Below are 23,511 nucleotides of genomic sequence, written 5' to 3'. Positions count from 1 at the left end.
GGGTGTTGGATCTACCATTTACCTGCTGTGTGAGCTTGCACATGTTAGGTAATCTCTCTAAGTTTCTGTTTCTTCACTTCTTCACTGATAGACTGCATTTTCTACACTACCCAGATGTGAGGATTATATGAGACTGTGTATAAGAGAGAGTGATAAACCCATGGCAATGAGGCTCTTTTTCAAGTGAGTTTAAGCTGCAAGTACTCAAAATAGCAATGTTAGTCCCAAAAAGAATATTGAGTCAAAATTCTAAAATAAAAAGAAATATTAAATACATTCATCCTTTAACTTTTCATGGAGAACTAAGTGTGACCTCCAAAAACTCTTAGAGAGTAGTAGAAGTCTTTGCTAATGTCTCTCATAAAGGTGCCAGAGGGTTGGGGGTGGGATTGAATGATATACAGCAGAATGTTCTGGAGATGCTTTTTAGCTCATCTATTTGTTTCTACCATCCCATTTACCATGGTGTTGTGGCCCCCTAAAATCTCTATTGTCTTCCTCTTGCCATGTAACTCCACTCCCAAACTTTAGTCCATGCTCCTCTCTGGTCTCCTTACCTTTCCTCTCTACTCTCTTTCATCCCTTCCTCATTGCATAGCTTTCATACTGTGTACCAGTCTAACCTCTGTCTAGGCCTTTTCAATCTGTAGCAATACCTATTACACTGACCAATAGTCCCAAATCCTCAGACTCCAAAGACGAGAATTAATCATTTTATCCTTGTCACAAGAAATTTCTATGTGGCAAATGTCTTTTGTTAATTTCCACTAGTATTAAAATGAACCCTCTGTATCCTTGTTCATTTTTATGAAGGATGGAGAAGTATTACTAAATAAAAATGATAATCTGATTTTACAAATCACTTTGTACCTCCAAATAGAGAAAATCATTAGATAAAAATGAAAGAAAATTCTATTTTTATAGACAGAATGAGAAGAAGAAAGAAAGGAGGAAAGCTTTGAGTGGCTCTCATTTGCTTTACATGACAAGTCAGTCTTCCTGAGGCCAATGAAAGGGTGAAGGGTGAATGCAGTTCATGTGGGATAGAGGTTTTATTTTAGAGTTCCTGGTAATAATAAAAGCTGGGCCTTTGGATGATGATCTCATTCAGATCTCAGGAACCATTAGAGGCAGCTAATGAGGAAACTGAGGCTCTGGGAGGTGGGGTGACCTTCTCAACTCTAACAAATATGGCGGAGGCAGGATTCCAGCCCAGGCCACAAGACTCAAATCCCATGCTCTTTCCTCCTGTGTGCAACCCTCAGGCAATGTGTGCTCATCCTTATTCCTTCATGTCTCCTTCCTTTCTCCACCCCACACCCTAAGTGCTTTCCAGCACACAGACACTGTGGACATGCAGGAGCAAAGGCTTTGGGTCTGGAGGTTTTGGAGGATTTATTACCCCATCTTCCCATTTAGGAAGAGAATTTAGTGGATGAGGTATTTGCTACAGAGCACTTGGGAGGGTGCCTAGTAGGGATCTTATGACCCCATTTCTCAAGGACTTCTTGCGGCACACCCTTGTGCTGCTGGGTGTGGTCTTTTGCTTTTCTCCCACTCTGATCTCTCAGGCTTTGGTATTTAAAATTCAGCTGCCTATTTGATGTATCATTATTCTTAGTTTTCTAGATTTGTTTACTATAGATATTTTTCTGTGTGCTTTTTTGGGGACAGTGGAAATATCTCCTTTTTTATTTAGAAAGATTTTAGTGCACAAGTGAATGAGGACCAACACTTAAAGGTTCATCTACCAGCTGTGGTCTTCATAAATGACCACATAAGCCCACTCCAGACAGGTGCAATTGTACTTATTTGCCTAGTTTTGAAGCTTTCTGGGAAATTCACTTACCATCTGAATCAGCTCAGAGTATAATTCTCATGCTTAGCTAATTCTTTCTGCCATATAACCTAGGTCCTTTATGCCATGTCCTTTGTCCACTACAAAGACATTGCATGTCCCATGTTGCACATTTACATACTCTGTGAGATTTGTCAAAGCCTGTATCTTTTTCTTATTTTTCTTACCAGGATGACAGCAGGGTCTGAATACAGCTGAGCTGGGTTTGGTAGCACCCTTTGCTCCAGAACCTAATAGTCTCAGGCCTCAGGGTGGTGTCACAAAAATTGACCAAGCTGTACAAGCAGGGTCAGCTGGAGCTGCATGAGGCTCAGTACTGGCACTGAGCTGTCACTCTGGGTTTGATGAACTTCTTGGCATATTGGGTCTTAGAGCCTGTGTTTTGGATGCACATGGAGGCCTGCTTTAATTATTCAATGGTAATTAGAGCCTTTAGAAGCCACCCCCCCCCCCCATACCCATTTTAGGCCACCATGGAAGTGCATACAGTCATAGCTGTAATTTATGCCTAACTTATCACCAAAATGGTTTAGGCACTAGAAAGAATCTGGCTCCCATGGAATCCAGAAAAGATGAGAGATGAGAGAACAGAAAATAATTTCAAAAGTAGTATGGGTAGCCTTCTCTTTTGCTTTGGAATTCTGAGACATGAGAATTATGTTTTTTAATGTGGTATTTTCTGCCTTATTTTAGCTTTTTATCTTGACATAATTTTGTAGATAAGTTGTAAAGTGGTGCAATATTCAAAATCAGGAAACTGATACAGTGCTAACTTATAGGGTTAGCAGGAAACTGATAGTGTCCAACCTATAGACCTGATTCAGGTCTTTCCAGCTGTGTCTTTATAGTATCATGCATTTTTAGTCTCCTTTGATCAGAAGCAATCCTAGTCTTCCTTTGTATCAGGATATTGACAGTTTTGAAGACTTTAGGTCAGTTATTTTGTAGAATGCCCCTCAGTTTGGCATGCTGTTTTCTCATGATTCAGGGATTTTGGCAGGAGTACTGCAGAAGTGATGCCCTATTCTCAAGGTGTCATTTCAGTGCATCACATCAAGGCCTTGGAGATTATAGTAAGCATGATAATGTACCCTCAAAACAGCTGTGGCCTAATTTCTGGAACCTGTGAACTTTACATTACTTGGCAAAAGGAACTTAACAGATTTGATTAAGTGAAGGATATTGAGATGGGGAGATTATTTTGGAATATCTGGATGGGCCCAATATAATCACTGGGGTTCTTATAAAGAAAGAGGGAGGCAGGGAGTCAGGGAAGGAGATGTGATGAAGGAAACAGAGGTTTGAATGATGTTGGGCCTTGAGTCAAAGAATGTGGGAAGCCTCTAGCAGCTGGAAAAGGCAGTGGAACTGATGGTCTCTTAGAACCCCCCAGAAAGGATGCAGCTCCCAACACCTTTCTGTGAGACTAACAAAACTCATTTTAGATTTCTGACCTCTAAAACAAATAATAGGTTTGTGTTGTTTTAAGACACTAAGTTAGTAGTATTTTATTATAGCAACAGGAACCTTGTACAGAGATCTGCCAAGAAAGATGGACTACTGAGATGACGTGGAGAAGGGCTCTGAGGGAGGGTTGCCTGGTGATCAGGACGGGCCTCTGTAGCCCTTGGCACCAGGTGTCCCATTCTCTTCATGGGCTCTGCTGCACAGTCCATTGTTGGCCAATACAGTGGTCCTGGTCATCCTCAGGTATCTGGCTGTTCTTAATGTTTACCATTTTGAAGAATGCAGAGCCAAGGTGACTAGTGGGCTCAAAGGACTTTTTTTATGCTGCCTTCATTTGGGTTTTCCTTTAGATCCATTTGAAAATTTTGCTGGCAGTTTTGCAGTGATACTTGCAAGTAGTTAGTTTTGATTTTGGGGTCTAAACAATACACAGGGTCCTCTGTAGCATTCTGAGGTTCTTTGTAGGATGTTAGGATGAGATGGGGATTTGAGAAAGTGAGGAGAAGGCTTGCTCACTTTGGGAGGAACTATATTTTGTTTTCTTCTTGAGAGTTATCAGCAATGTGAAGAAGCAGCTAGCGTTTGTCCATATTACAAAAGTGGAAGCAGAGACCCAGAGGGCTCGTCACTTGCACAAAGTCACACAGTGGAGCTGGGGTTTCAAGATAGGTCTGCAGGACTTGAGGTCCTGGTTCCTCCATAATACTACCTGACCTCAGAGAAAGGGGTTATGTTTTTTTGTTTGTTTGTTTTTTAAAAAAAGAAAAGAAAGGAGGTTATGTTAATGTTTGTAATCCAGCAAACATTCAATGTGCCATTTAATGATCAATACTGTGCTCAAGACACGGTGAGGGCTTGAAAGAATAAAAAGATGAATAATAGACAGCTTGCATTTCAACTATCTTATCAATTTGATTTTTAGAACATTCCCTTGAGTGCCCCAGTCCATGAAAAGAATAACTGTTTGATTTTAAAAGGCTTTAACAAAATGAAATTTAAGTTGGATTGGGCAAAGGGAAAAATGAATTTCAGTCTGAAGTCAGATGGAGGTCTCTGGCCTTGCTGCCAAGGGAAGCTGCTTTTAATGGGGTGTTATTTTAGCATATGGATGAAGGAGTGTAGGTCAGACACTTGCTTCTTGAGGATGAGAGGTTCCAATTAGTGTCAGGATGAGTTGTGGGGACAGTTCTTGTAATAGTTACAAAGAGTGGGGGCCAGCGATGGCGGCTGTCAACTATGCTTTGGTGTTTTGATGCCTGAACATTCTCTCTTCACCACCATTACAGAAGGACAGGTTTAGGCTGGTCATGGCCTGTAATGTGCCCCTTGCCTGCCCTACACTGATAATGGAAAAGCTGTTTTGGAGCTAGAGAGGAGAGCCACCGGATGACAAGGAGCCTTGAGAGAGCAGAGTCTTGGTGCTAAAGAGCTTCAAGGAAAAGATGAAAACCAATATAATGAGCAATCCTTTATAATAGCCTTTTGAATAGCGGCCATTTAGCAGAAGAATGCACTGTACTTTTGGCTCAGTGCCAGCATGGGGACCATTTATTTATGTTGGTGCCTGTCCCTATATAAGTGTCTTAATGTTTTTTTTGAACTGCCTTAAACAAGATTGAGCAAAGAATGCCTAGCACAAGCTCACTGATGAATCTAGAAACAAAAGCCCTGTATAAAAAATGTTGACAAACTGAATTTAGAAGAGTGTTAAGGGAATTATTTTCTAGCAGGTAGGATTTGCCTCTTAAGTGCAGAGATGTTTTAATATTTATCATATCTTTTAATATGTTGCATTGAGTAATAGGAAATCACCATGTTTTCTAGATAAAAAAATGACTGAAAGGTGTTTTCCTATGGTTCAGTGTGAAAATGTTGTTAATCAATAGGCAATAATTTCAATAGGTGTATAAAAGCATATGATAAAATTTAGCACCCATTTCTGATTTAACTATTCTTCCTTCCCATGACAAAAAAATGTTAATATCAATGTTATGGTGAATATTAAATGAATATGAAAGAGATATGAAATGGAAGTAATTATAACATGAATGGGACATAATTAACAGATACAAAGAAAAATTTAAATATTTAAAACTCATGCAACTATTTAATTCTTTTAGTAATAAATTTAATATATCAGTATATATGAGACAAACAAAATTACTATTTTCTTATAGATCATCAACATTCAGAAGATATGGTAAAAAATAGTCTATCTAGCATAACAACAAAAATTCTAAACTCTGGATGATTCTGCTAAGCAATTTGTGGGAATTATATGAAGAAAATTATATGCTGAGAGTCATAGTTACAAGCTAAGTGATAGGTAAAAGGATATGCATGCATAGAAATATGTACTGTATTCTTTTAGAAAACCTTTTAAAGGATGGCAGCACATGAGGGGGATAAATGGTAATGGGAAACATAGAATAAATAACTATTAAAAAATAAAGATGGCAGCACTTCCCAACTTAATGTCAATTTAAAAAAAATATCAGCAGAACATTATCAGATAAGAGTATGTATGAATATTTTGGATTCTTTTGTACTATCAGAGGACTCACTTTCATTTTAATATAAAAATAAAATAATTAAAACAATGGGGCATTTGTTTAAAAATCTATTCACAGATTAGATAAGAAAACAAACCCCAGAAAAAGGCAGACCCTTCCTGGAACCATCACTATGGTAAAGGGAAGCACTCTGAAAATATATGAAAGACATATTCATCAATAGTCAAAGGAAAAGTAGCTAATAGGGAAGTGATGATTATGTAAGTCATCATCTTATACCATAAACAAAAAAAATTTCAAATGGATTAAATATAAAAATGAAAGCAGGTAAGACTGTAATAATTAAAGGTGAATATTTAACTGAATCTGTGAAGAGGATGAATTTTCTAAGCATAAAAGCAACAAAACAACCATAGTTTTGGTCACATAGAATTTTAAATGTGAGTTTGTTTACATGTATTAATTAATATTAAAATTAATATATTAAAATAAAACAACATAATATAATAATATAATAAAATAATAATTAAAATATATCATTTACAATATGTGAGTTTTTTTCTCACTAAAGTTTATCTTTGAATAACATGGATGTGAATTATGTGGGTCGACTTATATAATGGATATTTTTTTAACTCTCGCAGTTCAAACCCATATTCCAGAGTCAGCTCTGTGGCTGGGAATCTGAGTTTGCTGAGGGCTGACTGTAGTTATACTTGGATTTTTGACTGCAAGGGAGGTTGGTGCTCCTAATCTCAAGTTGTTCAAGGGTTACCTATACATCAAAAGGTCTCATAAGTTAAAGTGACTTCTTTAAAATTGATGTGAGTTCTTTAAAACTAATGTGAATCATTTAAAATAGTCCAACAGGAGATGAACTAATGATTAGCTTAGATAGTTCTTAAAAGAAGCAATAAATATGATTTAGAAAGATATGTAAAAGGTCAGATTAATTGGTAATAAAAGAAACACATTTAAATTGGACTTTCATCTCTTAGTTTATTAGACTCTCAAAGAAGAAAGAAAATAAAAACAAGTTATTACATCTTGATGGGGGTCAGATCAAAAGGTCAATCTCCCAGTTTGCCGGTTGGGAGTGCAGTCCTTAAAAATGTTTAAAACCTTTGATTTGGTAATTCTGTTTTCAGGAATATATTACAGCTGTTGCCTCCTTATGGAGAATTAAATACATTCCAAGATCCTCAGTGGATGCCTGAAATCTCAGAAGTACCAAACACTATATATGTTATGTTTTTTCTTATTATGATAAAATTTAATTTATAAATTAGGCACAGTTAAGAGATTACCAATAACTAATAATAAAATAGAACAATTATAATAAAACTTATGTGTGTGTGGTCTCTCTCAAAATATCTTATTGTACTATAATCACTCTTCTTCTTGTGATGATATTAAATGATAAAGTGCCCATGTGATTAGCTGAATTAATGTGAATGAGACTTATTAAGTAAAATAAGGGTAATATGAACAGAAACACTGTGATACTTTAAGAGATTGCTGGTAAGTGACTAGTGGTCAGGGAGCATCTTTAGCTTGAAGATGCTGGACAGAGGGATGATTCATGTCCTGGGCAGGGTTGAGTGGGATGGTGAGGTTTCATCATGCTGCTCAGAATGGTGTGCATTTTAAATCTTATGAATTGTTTATTTCTGGAATTTTTCATTTAGTATTTTTGAACTATGATTGACAAATGGTAACTGAAACTATAGAAAACAAAATAGTGGATGGGGGGACTACTCTAAGAAAATTAAAAGCTACAAGTTTATTTTATATAACAGTGTTTTGGTAGGGAAATTTATAATAGTGAGTATTGGAATAAATAGTATTGTAAAATCAGAGCTTTGTTAATTAATTTGTTAGATCCATTATTAATTTATTAAAATAATAGGTACAAAAAGTTTATTTAAAGAAACAGATATAAAATATTTCAAATCTACTTAATATTGATGATAAAATATTAGACTAAATACAATATTATATGTATGAACATATCAATTTATATTGCTATATATTTATATATGAATTGGAGGATATGATTCACTTATTGTGCCTTGTAGACCAAATATATATGTGTTCTTTTGCAGTGATTCAAGAGTATTTGCACAAATAGTACTATATTAAGCTGCTAAGATCATCTCACCTCATTGCTAAAAGAAGATATCACACAGACCACATGCTCTCCATATGCCAAAGAATTAGAAAACAACTAAAAATTAATCACAATTCAATCACTTGAAAAATTGCAAAGAATCTATTTAAGTAATTTAAGTCAAATAGAGTATATCAAAACTGTATTTAAGACACTGTGCAGAAATGAATGACAGTTAATGTTGAAGGCATAGAAGGAGAGCTGCTCCTCTCTGTCCATTCATAGTCTTTCTGCCTAGTTTTACTTGGCAAGGTTCTCTCCTAGAGGGAAAATGCCATTTGGGTTCTTCACCTTTGGTACATTGGTATGTCACACATGCCACTACAGTGGACTAGAAGTTAGTCCTAAATTTCTTACTTTTGTTTTTTGACTCATTCATGTCTCCGTGAAGGTTGCCTTAGATTCTTTGAATGTCTCTGCATCACCTAGGATGATCATTTGAAAAAATATTGCTAATAAAAAAATATAGAAAGAATTTAAAATTAGCAATGTTGACTTCTTCATCTTGCTCAGATGGACTGCCCTTAGGTGAAATTTGGAATGCAGGTGTGTTTATTTAGCCCATTTAATGTTAGTTTTTCAAAACTATACATTTAACTCTCAGGAGATTTTACATAATCTGCAGTTCATATTTCCCTAGAGAAATATAAAGAAGTGGCAACACTGGCCTGGCTTTCCCTAGCAGCAAACTGCTGGAGCAGAACAGGTACCTCCCTTTATTTTTTATTTTTGTAAAGATTTTATTTCATTATTTCTAGAGAGAGGGGAAAGGAAGGAGAAAGAGAGGGAAAGAAACATCAATTGGTTGACTTTTGCATGCTCCTAACTGGGGTCCTGCTCACAACACAGGCATGTGCCCTGACTGGGAACTAAGCCAGTGACCCTTTGGTCTGCAGGCCAGCATTCAATGTACTGAGCCACACCAGCCAGGGTGGCACCCCTTTTTAAATGTGCTATCTTCTCCATGTCCAGCTTTAGGCTGATCACCTACCTCTGCTGATCCATAAGTGTCTTTACCATAAAATGGGCTAATAATCACTAGCCCATTTTTAGTGTGGATTATGTGCACACAAAGGCCCTAGCATGATGTCTGTTCTGAGGTAGACAAACAATGTGTGGCCTACTGTCACCTAAAGAGCCAGGTTATAGGGTTAAGAGAAGATGGTGTGTTTTGGGAAAGTGTTTTGGGGATATCAGAAGAGGAGCCTGGAAGGAGCTTGGAATTCACTGGGATCATATATGTATCTGGTGTACAGATCTGGCAGAAACTTTGTCATCCTAGACTCCTCTCTCTCTTGCCTCATATCCAGTCCATCAATAAATCATGTCAGCTCTACTTTCAGAACATACCTGGAATTTGATCGCTCCTCACCGCTCTCTCTGATCTAGGCTACTTTCATTTCTCACCTGGTTATGGGACTAGTGTCCCAAATCGACTTCCTGTTTTTGCCCTTGCCCACTTCAATATGTTCTCCACTGGACCACCAGAGTGCTATGGTCAGAGTGTCAGGTCTCTGGTCATACCCTCCAATGGCTTTCCATGTCACTGGGGTAAGAGCTATTGTTATCACCATGTCTCAAAGGCCTTCATGATCTGACTCCTCCTTATCTCTTTGACCTCATTTCCTACCACTCTACCCCTTTCTTCACTGCATTTTTCTTCTCCTTGGGTCCCTTATTGCATTTTGAGCATTTCTACCATCTAACACACCACTTATTTTACTTACTCATTGTATTATTTCTCTAACCAGTTGCCTATAAGCTTTGGGAAAGAATTTTTGACTGTGTGTTCACTACTGTATCCCCAGTGTTAAGTACCTGGCACTTAGTGGGTACTTCATAAATGTTAGTGGATGAAGAAATGAAAATTAATAAAAATATGTTACCAAGTAGGATCTAATGTGGAATTCTTCTTTCCAAAGGGAAACTATAAATAATGCAGCAAATTAATACTTGCTATTTTTATACAGGCTCCTGTGACAGAACAGATAGCAGTAAAGGGAAAATTACTGGCCCCTTAATATTTTTCCTTTTTCTTTTTTTATTAAATACTTTTGAATTTTATTGTTGTTGAAGTACAGTTTTCTGCCTTTTCCCCCACCCTTCCTCACCACCTCAGCCATCCCCACCTCCCTCTCCTGTTTCCACCCCTTCTTGTTTTTGTCCATGTGTCCTTTATAGTTGTTCCTGTAAATCCTTCACCTTCCCCCGCCCCCGATTATTCCCTCCCCTATCCCCTCTAGTTACTTTCAGTTTGTTCTTAATTTCAATGTCTTTGGTTATCTTTTGCTTGCTTGTTTGTTTTGTTGTTTTTTCTTGATTAAATGTAAGAGCCAACCAGGAACACTGCCTGTTATCCTTTGGTGCTGAGTGTTTACTCCCTTAGAACACAAGTTAATTAGAGTGCCCAGGGAGTTACTGGAGCTTTTTTTCTCGAAGAATGTCAAAGCAATTTAGTGGATACATTCCTACACTGAAAGAATAGATTTTGTTTTACTACAGTGGAATAGATTCTTTTAAAAATACAAGAATAATGAAATGTTTGAGGTACTTTATAGTTTCTTTCCTCTAGAAAGCCTTTCATTTATATAATTTAGCCAGTATATTTATTATGCCCTTACTATGTGCCAAGTGTTTTGTAAGATACAAAGAGAAGTATTAAAATGATGCCTGTATTTCAACAACTTGCAATTTATTCAGAGATAATGCAGGTTCATAAGCAATTGCAAGAGGAGGTAAGTACAATAAAAGAGATCAAACTTTAATAGTCATTGGGGCTTAGAATATGCCAGACACCATCCTCAGCACAGGGAAAAACACATGCCCTTATTTAATCAGCTGTGATGTAAGCATTTCCACTTCATGTATTACTGAAGTAAGGTACAGAGAGCTTAAGTAATAGATCAGGATCACACAGATAAGACCCTCCAGTGGGAGAAACCAAATTTGAATCAAGGTCATTAGACTCCAAGGTCATTTGGCCCCAAGGTCATTTGTCCTTCCACTCAAAAACATGCTTGAGAAGGTGCCATTCATGAGGCAGGAAATATGTGCAGGGGAAGAACACAGAGAAAGTTGAATGGAGGGACCTCCAGCGTCAGGGCAGTGAACAGAAGAATGGAGGTTGTTCAAGGGCATCCTGAGTACAACTGCCTGCATGCTGAGTGGAACTGTCTGCAGTTTGGTTGTGGGCTTCTTGTCAGTAAGGTAGGAGAAGGATGATAAGGACTTGGGCAACTTTAAAGTATTTCTCCATTTTTGGGACCCTTTCACACTTATGAGAGTAGAATTGACAGAAAGGAGGTGTTGGGCTTCTGCGATTTATACGTTATTCTCTCTCAGTTGGGATAATTTTTACTTGGAAATTGTGAGCTTGGGGTGGGAGTCAGAGGAGACTTTGTATCTTAGCCCTAGCTTCAAATAATGCAAAAAATAATTGGGAAAGCTCTTATGGTTAAACAAAGACCACTCTGGGCTTTGGACACAGACTCACCCAGGTATTGACTTCCCCACCATCATTAAGTAGCTTGTGGTGTGTTTTGCCCTCTCTAAAATGATGATAGTGATAGTTGTCATGTTCTTCTGAACATAAGACACCTTATGTTTACTCTCAAAAGATTGAGATTCACTCCCAATCTTTTTTTGCCTCGGGTATGTATATATACTTATACAGCTGTCAGTAAAATAGTTGAATGTTAACTTATAATATTAATGTACTAACATAGTAACATATATTTAAAAATCTTTTATACAAACTCATATTTTATGCTAGGGTATAGCTTTTTAACTCTTACATTTTATGACACATTTTTTTTACCCTTTCACATGCATCTTTGACCTCATTGTCTTTGTTTCTAATGGAACTACATTTTGAATTCTCTAACTTAATTCCCAGAGCATTTTAATACACAGTCAACGTTGTTTGAGGTAAAGTACCGTTTGGAACCCTGCGTGATGCTGTCCTTGGAAAGTTTATCCCAAGTTATAAGAACTCAATAAAATAGCTTTTTATTTTTAACTCATTCTGCTTGTGATTGTGATTTTCATTCATTGCATTGGTTTAAGTGAACTAAAATCTTGCCTGTGACAGGGTCCAACATTTGTAATCATGTGTTCACAGGTACCCTTTCTGGGCATACAAAACTGGCTTTGAGTAATGTTGGGTCAGATTATTGTGTCTCCCCCAAACTGTACTTTCTTAATTCTAATTTAATAACTGAGAACTATACATTATAACCTACTGTGTAACACACAAATATAAGGTTTTTATTCTTACAGGAATAATTTTATTTAGTAAAATCTCATCAGGTCAGGCAGAAACAGTATTCTATAAGATTGTTGTGATGACTCAGGAAATGACAGGAATATGTGACATTTGACATGACCTCTTTGGTTTAGATGCAGTGGTTTTGATGCCAGGTTTAGGTTGACTTAGTCTAGAAGTAGAGCCATTAAACATTCTGTTACTTTAAAAAGCTACTGAGTAATATATATAAAACAGTCATCCTTACCAGCTGCATAAGCTTAGTCACATCAACCTGAGCTGAGGATAAGGGCACAGGTGGGAATGAGAGATGTAGTGAGGAACTGGTGAGATTCAGAAATGGGTAAGTAAGTGTTGGTGTAAGAGGTAGACATGATCTGATAGCTAAACCACACCTAACCAAGAGTTATATGTTTACCATACTTATTCCAGAAGGGGACATCAGTCATTCTCTACAGAGCATCTGCTCACACTGTATCATATATGGTCTGATTCTCAGATCACCTGATTTCTATCTCAATGTGTAGTTGTAATGACTTTGGTATAAATTAACCAACAATAATTGAAATTGGAATTTGATTAATAACAAATTATGATGCTTTTCATTCTAAAATGTAGAGAATGGATGCACCTACTTTTAGTAGGCTTTCTTACTATTCTAATTTCATTTAATTGAATATCTACAAGGCCGTTGTTTTAAGGGGCCAAGAGAGGGTATGGAGTAGAGTATTGAAATTTTCTATTAAATTTTAACAATTTCAGAAACAACTCAGTAAAATGCATGTGAAATTTAGTATCAAAACTGTTCTTTATACTAATGGTTTGACAATCAAGAAGTAATCTGTGAAAATTTAAGACAGTTAATTGATTCCAGTATATTTCTATGATGTAGGCTATAATTGAAATGTTTTTTTCTTCATCTTTTTTCTCTGTGTCTTGAAGTCAACTGAATGAAAAATCAATTATGATATTGTTGATTTATAACAAAGTTATTAAAATTAATTAAAATTATTTTAAATTTTTGTTGTGGTATAAAGTACATGCCATTAAATTTACCATCTTAATCATTACAATAAGAAGTAATAATGTCTAGATTCAAAACTGTTTTTCACAGATTTTCTGAAAATATCTGTATTTTTTTCCTGATAATAAAAACTCATAACAATTAGTCCAGTGTAGCTTCCCTTAATTGGGTAGTTGACTAGGCACTGAATAAAGTCAGGAATGTGTGTATGGCATATTAATTGGGAAAAATGAATTTTACATTTTGATAGGTCCATTTTGATGTGGTGGTATTAATATGCCTGGCCCATACAGAAGACTTTTAGAGAATCATAAATGGTAGTGCCCTGTGCTTACACACATTAGTTCACCAAGAGAGGAAGAGCAGAAAAATAATTATACATATGCCTAGAGTTCCCTTTGCTTTTTAAAAACTCTTGTGGGAACCAAATTCAGTGGAAAAGATATATGATAATAAGGATAATTATGTTTAGGTGTCTGAGAGAATGGTGCAGACCCAAAGTCGAGAGGAAAAGACTATTTGAGATAAGATGGAAGATACTATAGAAAATGAGAGTTAATGGCAATTAATAAACTGTTTTAAAGTTCAGAATTTCGAAGCTGAAAAGCCTAGCTGATTACTCAAGACTATTTTGGGGCTGTATGATAGAATAAATATCAGTTAGGACTTAGAAAATGAGAATAGTTGACCGTCACAATAATTATGAAGATTTCCTTTTAGAATGGGCCAAAGATACTAAGCCATATATATATCCTGATGTCCTAGTATATCAAAGCAGGGTCATCACTGCACCACTTTCAGGCTTTTCTATTGTTTGAGAAACATGTTAAATATTTTTTAAAGAATTAAACTTAGAGGACTCTGATATGCATTTCCCAGCCCCAGTGAATAAATAGCTCAGGTTATAACATAGTGCTTTCTATTTTGGAAGTTTTCATTAGTTAACTGTTAAGAGTCCAAAGACCTTTTCAGTTCATTTCAGTACAAATTGTTCTTTAACCATCAGAGGGTCTTTAAATACATGGATTTACATACCAGGTTATATAATTCAGGAGGTTTAAGCCTCTATTTTCCCGTGGAAGCACCTTCTCCAAAGCACTTCCAGGTTGGTGTCAATGCTGTTTTTGAATGCGCTGAATAGTCAGACTTGCTAAACCTTGTGTCACACTTGCTGTAGGAAACATTGGCACTCAGAGCTGTTTCTTAATATCAAAGGTGGTCTGAGGGGCAATAAAGGGTGTGGAGCCCAATGTACAGACTGACATAGCTCCAGCTCCTGAATTTATTTGCCCTCTTTAAGGAGTCATAAAAAAAGTTATGAAGTTGTTAAAGGACCTAATACTCTCAGATTTTAATCAGATATTACACAGGTACTTACCATTTCATTCATTAATACCTAATAGTTTCAGAATAGGTGTGGATCCTATATTTGTGTGTGTATTCATATAATTGATATTTGGATCAATATTACTTGGGACCCAAGTGTATTACAGGGAAGAGAATACAGACTGAACTCAGGAGGACTTGGTTTATAATGTAGATTCTACTGAACAAGTAATCTGATCTTTCTAAGCCTCTGTTTCTTCATCTGCAAATTGATAAAAGTACTGATGTTTAAAGTGCTTAGCACAGGATTGCAGGCTAGAGTAGATTGGCAGTAAATAGTTATGATGGGGGTAATGATGATAAGTAAAATTTGAATCTGTGGCCTCAACTCTGGCGTGGCATAATGTAGACTATTTGTTTTTCTGATTTGAGACATAGCTTTCACCTTGTATACTGAATTAGCTTTAGACCACCCCTTTCATCTTGGATTTTCATGTGAATGTGGTAAATGTACAAAAAAAGATCAGACCATATTGCTTACACCTGACTCACTAGCAATTAGCACTTTCATATCTTGATTTGTTGCAAGTATGAGTTACTTACTATCTAGAGTGGTTTCAAAATTAAGCAGATGCTCTTGATTTGCAATGCCTTGTGATTTGTACCACAAAGTAGAAGTCTGAAAGAGCTACTGTCACTCACATAATGCTGTTATAAAGTATCAAATTTCAGACACCACTGGTATTCTAATGTAAGGTTTATTTTGGTCAAAGAATGCCTCTTTAAAAATTCTGGTGAGAATGAGATGGAGAGGTGACACAAAAATGGCAGAAGCTGGGTGATGGGTATATATGGCTTTTCATTATATTGCTACCTGTACTCATGTGTGTTGGAGAGTTTCTGTAATAAAGAAATTTCCACATTTAAAAAATCTGGGATGGTTGCATTCCTGTTGAAATATTCAGAAGTAATAGGCATGTTTTAATCCACGTCTGGACTTTGTGCAGCCATGTTTTAGGTACTGTGTCATTATTTGTTGGATGAGATGTTTTAAAAGTGTAAAAAAGATAAAAGTTAATGTCAGAAGAACTGTGAGAACATTATTGCAGTGCAAGGAGATGAAACTTAGAAAAAAATCTCTCAGGATAACCACAATCTATCTGTCCTCTGATTTAAGGACAGTGTAAGTGAAATACTCTGTGTATCCAAAATTCATAGTTAAGCATGCATTTATATTTAATTTCCCATCAGGAGAAGTAATCAGTGCTGCAGCATTATTGAAATTTTGAAATGTTACCATATATGGCACTTAAATTATAAAGGGTGTTCAAAAACAGCCCTCACTGCATTTGAATAGCCTATTAGAGTGGATACAGGAAAATTCCACTGGCACAGTGCACTGGGAGTCTGTTTAATAGACCCATGTATAAAAAGCTTCAGCTAAATTTGGACCTGTGATGTATAAAATAACATCAAAACCTAGTATCAAGTGCTTTTGTCACATTGTTTCCTCAAGGTTGTTTATATGTAAATAGAATGGTGTCTGTTACATATTCTATTGCATATTCTATTCTTGATGGTGACAGGAGCCCTGAGGTCATCTGTGGTACCAGGTCCTGAAGATACCTATTAAGCCAGGTATCTGCAGGACCTATCCACAGATGACCTCAGGGCTCCTGTGACCGTCAAGCTCCACCTTCTTACTATGCAAGAGCCCTATAACTGCCATGCCACAGTTAACTCAGTCTATGCATCATCTCTCCTCCCCTCCAGCTAAAAGCTAGTAGTCAGTTTACGTCTCCTGCCTCTGTCATACCAACTGGAAAAAGGATGATTGTTTTCTTCTTTCTAAAGTAGTTATAGTTTAGAGCTTAGACCTTGGAGTCAGACAGACCTGTGTTTAAGACCCTGATAAATGCATCTTAATAGCTATGATGCTTGGGTCTCAAAAATGCTCAGATTCCTCATCATAAATTGGGAATAATAGAGATATCTACCCCATAGCTCTATTGTTCAAAAAAATTAGGCACTGTTTCTTACTTAACTGACACCCAATAAATAATTCTGATAACCATTGTTATTATTATGATTATGAATCATTGACTTAGAAGTTTGAGTGTTTGAACATGTAGCTTGCTCCTGTCCAAAGTTTGAAATTGCCATCTTTCTTTGTTTTCACGGAGAATGCAAAGATGACTATTATGTAATTCTGACTTGGAAGGTAGGGAAATTTCAGTCTAAAACATGACGTATGTGGGGAAAATGTAGACTCCAGTGGCTATTTGACCAAATAACACATATGCCCTTGCACACCGGATTCAAGACCAGATCTTTACATAATGGCTGTTTTATTTAGGTAGAAGTCGTGAGTACATGGCTCCATCTGCTCAGGTCTCTGATGAGGCAGCAATGGAACCAGGCTGTGTGCCCAAGAGGGTACAGAGGGAAAGTTTCCAGGAAGTCTGCTGCCCATGTCAGTTTCTCAGGTCTCTCTCCAGAAACTTGGCCTTCTAAATCCCTACAAGGTCCTTTCCCTTTTCTACCACTTGATGAGATTCCTGGTTAAATGCCAAGATTTACTCACCAGAGAGAAACAGCATATCCCTAAGGGAAGCTTTACTTTTTGACAGAATAACTGCCTCCAGGGGAGAGTCCCTCACACATGGCATTGTCTGAAAAGGAACAGCCAGGCATCAAAAATGACTAACCTGTCTATGGAGACACTTCATGAGTATGACTACATCTAAAGTTAAATAGCTGTCTAATGAAGAGGCTTAGAAGCAATGGCATCTGTGCAATATCCATGTTCTGCTTAAAAGAACCATTCCCTACTAAAATTTCCTACTGCCAGGGCTCCCTGGAGAAATAACTGTGCCATGTGTCAACAGAAAATGTACAAGATGAGTCTGGAATGCCTTCTTATCTTGTTCCCTGGAATAAAGCAAGGGTAATCTGAGAAGCTATTCTAGACTAACTGGGGCCACATCCAAAGGATACAGACACCAGCGTGGAAGTACTACCATTGGCCTGAGATGCCACAATAAGAGCATCAAAAGGATAATGACTACAATGGATTAAAACATATCAAATGCAGTCATGCACTACATAATGACATTTTGGTCAATGATGAACTACATATATGATGATGGTTGTCCCATAAGATTATGATGGAGCTATAATATTCATGTTATATAATGATTTCATAGCCATTGTAACATTGCAGTACAAAGGCTGCAAAAATCAACAACAGTGGCTGAGATGGCAAACAACTTTAACTTAGGTATAGATGGGGATAACATTGAGAAACAGCTGGAGGTGGTTCATAAGGAATTGCCTAAGGAGGAGTTGTTGGAAGTGGAACACAAATGCATTCCTTGAAAAAAAGGTAAGAGGATGTCTCTGTTTTGCTTGTTACTTCAGTTATTAGATTCCACGTATGAATGAAATTACGTGGTATTTGTCTTTGTCTGAATGGCTTATTTCACTTAGCATAATTTTCTCCAGGTCCTGGCTAGTGTGGCTCAGTTGATTGGAGCATCGTCCCATACCCCAAAAGGCTGGTCTCTTTTCTTTACTTGAACAAACAAGGCTTTGTTTTTTCTATTCTTGTGTGTGGAGTAAGAAGGTAGTCTAATTTTGTTTTTCTGCATGTATCTGTCCAATTTTCTTAACATTATTTATATAGAGCAGGCTAAGAGCCCTTGGGGTAGGGATTAAGTGGTGAAGGGATTGAGCAAAAAGGAAAAAAGACTCATGGGCATGAACAACATTATGGTGATTGTGGGGGTAGGGAGGGGAATGAATGGTAATGGGAAAAAATAGAATAAAAATAAATTAAAAAAGACAAGAGGAAATTGCAGGAAAAGAAAAAGAAGAACCCCCAAGAAAATTTACAGCAAAGGGTTTAGCAGAAGCTATTGCAGATATTAACAAGTTCCTTAACAACTTTGAAAACGTGGATCCCAACACCAAAAGATATTCATAAATAGACAGAAATATGTTCATAGTGCATTATCTGTTTATAGCAAATCTATGACAAAAAAAGAAAAAGAAATTGAACAAACTACATGGACATAATTGTGAAAGGAGTGACACTTCCTTAAGAAGAATCTTGGGCAGGTCCTACAGGAGGTATTCAAGAAGAAGGCCTGGTTATCATAGGAGATGACAGCTTCATGTGTGTCATTGACTCAAAAAACTTTTCAATGGGACAAGATATGAAGATAGGAGACAGTAATATTGATGGTCCTGATGCTGTGTACCTAAGCTACATGTATGTTTGTGTCTTAGTTTTTTTAAAAAATTTATTTACTGATTTTAGAGAGAGAGAGGAAGGGGGAAAGAAAGAGAAAGAAACATCAATTTGTTTCATCTCTCCACACATTCATGGGTTGATTCTTGTATATGTCTTGACTGGCGATCAAACCTGCAACCTCCCAACTGGCGATTGGGAGGATGCTCCAACCGATTGAGCTAACCAGCCAGGGCTGTATCTTAATTTTTAACAAAATAGTTTAAGGAGTAAAAATTATAAAATTTAGAAAATAGAAAAATTTTGTAGCATAAGGACATAAAGAAAAAATATTTTTGTGTGGGCTATAGAATCGTTTTTTTTAAATCCTATTTTTCAATTACAGTTCACATTTAATATTATTTTATGTCAGTTTCAGGTGTACAGCATTGAGAATTACATAATTTACAAAGTAATGCCCATGATAATTCCAGTACACATCTGGCACTGTACATTATTATAATATTTTGACTATATTACTTATGTTGTATGTTATATTCCTGTGACTATTTGGTAACTACCAATTTACACTTCTTAATCTCTCCAGCTTTTCCACCCAACACCTCAATGCCCCTTGTATCTGACAACCTTCAGTTTGTTTTCTGTGTTTTTGAGCGTGTTTCTGTTTTGTTTGTTTGTATATTTGTTCTTTAGGTTCCACATGTGAGTGAAATTATATGGTATTTTCCTTTCTCTGTCTGACTTTTTCACTTAGCATAATACCCTCTAGGTCCATCCATGTTGTGGGCAAAGGAAAGATTTATTTATTTTTTTATGGCCAAGTGATATTTCACTTTATATTATGTACTTCTCTTCTTAAACCAATCATCCATTAATGGGTACTTAGGTTGCTTCTATATCTTGGCTATTGTAAATAATGCTGAAATGAACATAGAGGGGCATATATTTTTTCAAATGAGTGTTTTGGGTTTCTTCAGATATACACCAAGAAGTGGAGTTACTAGTTCATATGGTAATTTTATTTTCAATTTTTTTTAGAAAAAAAAAATTGAAAATTTTTACTGTTCAATAGTGACCACACCAATCTGCATTACTACCAACAGTACACAAGGTTTCCCTTTTCTCAACATCCTTGTCCACACTTGTTTATTGACTTATTGATGATAGCTGTTCTGACAGGTGTGAGGCAATATCTTGTGTTTTTTTTTAATATTTATTTATTTTTAGAGAGAGGGGAAGGGAGTGAGAAAGAAAGGGAGAGAAACATCAATGTGTGGTTGCCTGTTGTGTGCTGCCCATTGGGGACCTGGCCTGCAGCCCAGGTATGTGCCCTCTTTGACAATTTAACAATCGACCCTTTGGTTCACAGATCTGCATTCAGTCCACTGAACCACACCATTCAGGGCCTCATTGTGGTTTTAATTTGCATCTCTCTGATTGTTGCTGATGGAAGTGGGATTCTTTCAGGGAATTGAGAGAAAAGCATTTCACTGACCCACATATGGGAGATTGGTGTGGCAAGATTTATTTGGGTGGAAGGAGGCCCCTGTGTCCCATCCCAAAGTGGAGTTCCCTGTTTCCTACCATGGAAAAAGTCCAACTGTGTCTTTAGCGAGGCCAAAACAAAGGCAGTGCCCAAAATTTCTGTGTCATATTAAAGTTTAGTCCTTTGGTGTCTGTAGTTGGCTGCTAAGTGGTCTCAGTTCCCATTCAAGTAGCTTAGCGCTGTTCCTGGCTGTGCTGCTGTACCCAAGGTCCTGCCTGGAGACTTTGTTTGGAGACTGTGTGGCTGTTGTCTGTGTAGCTGCTGAGGCCACATGGCAAGAGAGAGAGAAGCGTGAGAGCATGGGACATGCACCAGTCACTAAGTGGGAGAGAGCTTCTTTGTTAAACTGGGATTATATTATTTTGGGAAGGACCAGGAGTTTATTCAAAACAACCAATCCATTTCCCAAGCTTTCATGGTCTTCTGATGGGTCTGCCCTCCTCAACACTGCATTACTTGTGCCGGGGAGGGAGGGATGTTAATCCTTGTAGGGGCAACACTTTAATCCCCTGGAGTGTGTTAAACTGTAGCTTCCTGGTGAAGCAAACAGGTTTATGCTTCCTGGTTGATTATGCTCAACAATGTCCAATTCCTTTTGCTTCCTTCCTTGTTAATAATTAGCTACCTTTCTGTGGTAACATGATGATTAGAGACATTGAGCATCTTTTCATATGTCTATTGGCAATCTCTTCTTTGGAGATATGTCTGTTTAGGTTCTCTACCCATTTTCAAATTGGATTGTTTTGGGGGGTATTTTTTGGTGTTGAGTTGTATGAATTATTTATAAAATATGGATATTAACTGCTTATCAGATGTATCATTGATAAATATGTTTTCACACTCAGTAGGTTGTCTTTTCGTTTTGTTATTTGATTCCTTTTTTGTTTAAACACACTGTAGTTTGAGGTAGTCCCATTTGTTTATTTTTTTCTTTTGTTTTCTTTGCCCTAGGAGATATATGAGAGAAAAATATTACTATGAGAAATATCAGAGAGTTTACTACCTATATTTTTGTCTCAGACTGATAAATGGTTTCAAGTCTTACATTTAAGGCCTTAATTTATTTTGAGTTTATTCTTGTATATGGTGTAGAAAGGTTTCTAGTTTCATTTCTTCCAATTTTCTCAACACCATTATTGAATAAATTGTATGTCTTGCCTCCTTTGTCATACAATAGATTAATTGATCATAAATGTTTGGGCTTATTTCTGGGCTTTCTATCCTATTTTGTTGATGTATGTGTCTTTTTTTATGCCAGTACCATTCTGTTTTGATTGCTAGAGCTTTGTAGTATAGTTTGATATCAAGTAGCATGATCTTGCAACTGAGTATTTTTTTTTGTCTTTCTTAAGATTGCTGTGGTTATTTGAAGTCTTGTATGGTTCCATATAAATTTTTGGATTATTTGTTCTAGTTCTATGAAGAATGTATTTTGATAGGAATTGCATTAAATCTATATATTGCTTTGGATAGTGTGCACATTTTAACAATGTTAATTCTTCATATCTGTGAGCATGGTATATGCCTCCATTTATTTGTATCTTTTTTAGTTTCTTTCTTCAGTGTCTTATAATTTTCTGAGTACAAGTCTTTCACTTTGGTTGAATTTATTTCTAAGTATTTTATTTCATTTTTTATGCAGTTGTAAATGGAATTATTTTCTTAGTCTCTCTGATTGATATTTTATTAGTAGTATATAAAATGCAAACCATTTCTGAGTATTTATTTGGTATCCTGACACTTGAATGAATTCATTTATCAGTCCTAGTAGTTCTTTTGGTGAATCTTTAGGGTCCTCTATGTATAGTATGATGTCATCTGCAAGCCAGGACAGTTTTACTTTTTCATTTCCAACTTGAATGCTTTTTATTTCTTTTTTCATCCAATTGCTGTGGCTAGAGCTTCCATTAATATGATGAATAATAAAAGTTGTGAAAGTGGACATCCCTGTATTGTTCCTGATTTTAAGGAAATGCTTTAAGCCTTTCCCCATTGAGTATGATGTTAGCTGTGGGCTAGTCATACATGACCTGTATTGTATTGAGGCATGTTCCCCCTAGCCATGCTTTTTGAGAGTTTCTATCATAAATGGATGCTGGATTTTGTCAAATGCTTTTCTCCATCTATTGATATGATCATATGCTTTTTATTCTTCATTTTGTTTATGTGGTGTATCATGTTAATTGACTGGCAGATATTGAACCAACCATGCATCCCAGGAATATATTACCCACGACTATGGTATATGATCTTTTTAATTATTGCTTAATTTGGTTGGAAAATATTTTGTTGAAGATTTTTATATCTACATTCATCAGGGATGCTGGCATATAATTTTTTTTTAAATGTCTTTGCCTGGTATTGGAATCGGGGTAATGGTGGCCTTGGAAAGTGAGGTTGGGAGCCTTGCTTCCTTTTGCATTTTTTGAAGTAGTTTGAGAAAGATAGGTATTAAATCTTGTTTGAATATTTGGTAAAATTCACCTGTGAAATCATCTTGGTTAGGACTTTTGTGTTTTGGAAATTTTTTGATTACTGATTCAATTTTGTTGGTAGTAATGTGTTTATATTTTCTTTTATATTACTTCTTCTTGATTCAGTCTTTGAAGATTGTATGTTTCTAGGAATTTATCCATTTCTTCCAGATTATTCAATTTGTTGGCATATAATTTTCCCTAGTATTTATTAAACAATCATTTGTATTTATGTGGTATCAGTTGTCATTTCTCCTCTTTCGTTTGTGACATTATTTATTTGAGTACTTCCCTCTTTTTCTTGGTAGTTAAAGGTTTATCACTTTTGTTTATCTTTTTAAAGAACCAGCTCTTGGTTTTATTGATCTTTGTTATTGTTTTTATAGACTATATTATGTTTATTTCCACTCTGATCTTTATTATTTTCTTTTTTCTACTCACTTTGGGCTTTGTTATTTTGTTCTATTTTCCAGTTCCTTGAGATGTAAGGTTAGATTATTTGATATTTTTCTTGTTCTTTTAGGCAGGCCTGTATTGCTATAAATTTTCCTCTTAAGATTGCTTTCACTATTTCTCATACAATTTTTTTGTCCTGCTGTCATTTTTATTTGCATCAA

General features: G+C 36.3%; 1 protein-coding gene across 1 annotated transcript in view; it reads left to right on the top strand.

The window, feature by feature from the left end:
- AMPH (amphiphysin) overlaps nucleotides 1–23,511 on the top strand; it is a 286,397-nt gene that overhangs the window by 36,894 nt on the left and 225,992 nt on the right.

Source organism: Phyllostomus discolor, chromosome 10, assembly GCF_004126475.2.
Source record: "Phyllostomus discolor isolate MPI-MPIP mPhyDis1 chromosome 10, mPhyDis1.pri.v3, whole genome shotgun sequence".
NCBI lineage: Eukaryota > Metazoa > Chordata > Mammalia > Chiroptera > Phyllostomidae > Phyllostomus > Phyllostomus discolor.
The sequence above is the reverse complement of the archived record's forward strand: the minus strand, read 5'-3'. Positions and strand labels throughout refer to the sequence as shown.